This window comes from Odocoileus virginianus, chromosome 23 (genome assembly GCF_023699985.2).
Source record: "Odocoileus virginianus isolate 20LAN1187 ecotype Illinois chromosome 23, Ovbor_1.2, whole genome shotgun sequence".
Taxonomy (NCBI): Eukaryota; Metazoa; Chordata; class Mammalia; order Artiodactyla; family Cervidae; genus Odocoileus; species Odocoileus virginianus.
This window is the reverse complement of record NC_069696.1, coordinates 48,139,175-48,142,293: the sequence shown is the minus strand read 5'-3', so window position 1 is coordinate 48,142,293 and position 3,119 is coordinate 48,139,175.

The following is a 3,119-nucleotide window of genomic DNA, read 5'->3' as shown; positions in this document are numbered from 1 at the left end:
CAAATGAGGCGTGGCGCTTTCCAGTTGCTTTTTGTAATTTAAAATTTTTCAGAATATTTTAATAAAATGGTGAAAGAACATGTAAGTTATGAAATGTGAAGAACACACATCTTAATTTGCGAAGTAGAATTTTACCAAAACCCATTGAATCTTCTCCGGAAGTCCTTTCCATCCCACTCACACCCTCATTTTGTACTCAGAGGTTTTTTAAAAACTTACCTTAAATTCTGTGTGAATCATTGGACCCTCCCATTTTCTAAGTTTTCTTACCACATATATGTGCCCATAAACAACCCTTCTAGGTTTTGTGTTGGCATAGTACAAAAAATTGTACCATATTCTATGTAGTTTTCTGTCACCCACTTTTTTACTTAACATTGTCACTAAGAGAATCTAGATGATTATACCTAACCAAAGTTCTTTCATTTTCACTGCTGCATAATACCCCATGTGTCTCTATTCCACAATTTATTAGTTTATTTTCTTGTCTGTGGACTTGTGGGTTGTTTTCAGACTACACCCTATATAAACAATGCTACTATGAATATTCTAATCTGCGTATATGCCAAAGTTTTTACAGAGGACCTGGGTGTGAAGTTGTTTGGTAATAGGCTAGATGTAATAAGGCCAAATTGGTTTCCAATTTATATTCCCACCAACAGAATGAGTTTCCATTGTTCAATGTACTCATCATCAGTTGGTATAGTCAGATTTCTTAATTTTGCCACTCTCAGAGGTGTAAAATGATATTTCTTTAGGGTCTTCTTTTGTATTTCTCCAATCATGCATAAGATTAAGCTCTTGTTATGCTTATTGGCCATTTGCATTTCCTTTATCTTAAAATATCTATTTGAGTTTCCTGCTCATTTTTCAATTGGGTTATGTGTTTCTTATTGATTTGTAACTTTTTATATATTGGGTGAGTGTTAATAAATATTTGTGACTGCTTTCTGTATCTTCTATCCTGAAACCATTAAAAAAAAGTTTGAAGGTTTTATTTTTAATTTTTAAGCCTTTATTCATATAGAATTTTTGTGCCTGACAGGTAGGATCCAATTACTTTGCCTCACTCCTCACTGTGGAAACCAATTTACTGAATAGTGCATCCTTCCCCTTTAACGGCTACATCATCTGTCAAGTCTCCATATGTCCCTGAGTCTGCTTCTCTAGCCCGTTCCACTGGATCAGTTTGCCTATCTCTGTGCCATCATTCAAGCTTTATTAAAGGTTTAGCATCTAATAGAGCAAGTCACACCTTATTTTTTTCTTCAGGAGCATCCTGTGTATTCTTGAACTTTGCTTTTCAAGCAAATTTTATAATCAGTTTTCCAAGTTCCGGGAAAAAACAAAACCAAACAACTTATTGGATTTTCACTGGAATGGCAATAAATCTATAGATCAATTTAGAGAGAACTGAATCTTTCTATTCTTGAATGTAGCATATTTTCCATTTATTTAGAATGTCTTAATATAATTCAATAAAGTTAATTTTTTTTCCTCTGTGCAGTTTTCACTTTTATTGAATTTTTTTATAAATAACTTATTTGTCCCTATTTTGCTCTAATTGTTCAATTGCTCAGTCATGTCTGACTCTTTGCGACCCCATGGACTGCAGCCTGCCAAGCTTTCCTGTCTTTCACCATCTTCCAGAGTTTGCTCAAACTCATGTCCATTGAGCCAGTGATTGCCATCCAACCATCTCGTCCTCTGTTGTCCCCTTCTTCTCCTGCCTTCAGTATTTCCCAGCATCTAATATCCAATTGATTTCTGATATGGGTCTTATTTCTTTTAAAATATGCATTTTAAAAGTTTATTTACCTGTTTATACACACACAACATTGTTCCAGAAAGGGATTAAGGTGGCTTAAAAGACTCTGTAAAATACACTAAGGAATTAGTAACAGAAGAAGCAGGAATGAAGCATATGCAAAACACTTATACAATCCTACTCCTTTACTCTGGATGAACCTACCACAGATTTGGCTCTAAGCTTTTTAGCAGGCAGTCAGAAAAAGAAACTTAATTACATCATTTGCAGTTTCCAAAAAACAAAAGCAAACCAATTACTCATGCAAAGCAGTGTTATTCCTAATATTAAGACAGAAAAATTTCTCTTGAGAGGCTTTATAAAGAGGTCAGTGAATGATGTAATTAATAATCAGTGTTCTCAGTAGCAACCTAATTGGAGACCAAAAATTAATTTCGTAGGGTTCTTTCTTCCATACAGGCTGATGGCATCACATCAACTTTTTCTTTTTTCTCCAGGGAAAGCAATTTTATCATGACTCCATAGAAGTCCTGAAACCCTAAAATTCTATTCAACACTTTCTGAATAGGTGTGTTTATTCTTCTTGGCAGAGCAAACATAGTTTATTAGATGCACGCAAGCTAGGAATCATTTCTTTAGACAATTAAGAGAATTAGACTACAAATCATTCATGCTATTCAGATACTTACGGTTTTTTCTTAACAGTCAAGCTTTTTTTTCTTCCCCACCTCTGGTAAAGGATCCTTTCTTGTTTCCATTTGGTGCCACGGCTTGGGTGAAGGTTTCAGAGTGGTTAAAAAGTTGCCTCCTGGCTGGAGGCAGCGGCTCTGGCAGAGATCTCGGGACTGGGGAAGGCAGAGGGGTCCCGCCAAGGCTACCAGATTCCGGAGACGCCTAGTTTCGCTGGCAGGAGAGCCTTTGGAAGAGATACTCGCCCAGCCCAGCCTGGGGGCGGCCAGCCTGCACAGGTTGGTCAAGTGGACGTCCATCTTGACGAGCTCCTCCTCCAGGAAGTGGTGCTCCAGGAGCTTGGAGAGCGGGGCGTCTGCGTCCGCAGAACCCAGGACGTGTAGATCCTAGAGGGAGCCTGGTTAGGGCTCTTCTCGGGGGCCGTGGGGGCCTCCACTCCTCCCGGGCCATCACCTGCCGGTCCTACCAGGGCGCGGCCACCCCACTGCTTCCGCGCCTTAAGGAAAAGCTCGGCGCCCTTGCACTTCGGCCAACATCCAGAAGAAGCGGCCCACACCTTCCAGAGCCACCTCGTTGCCTTTGAAGTAGAAGCTCCGAGAGGTAGGTGGACGAGGCCCAGAGGTGTGGCTGATGGCTGCCTCCTCCTTGGTGGAAGCATTGC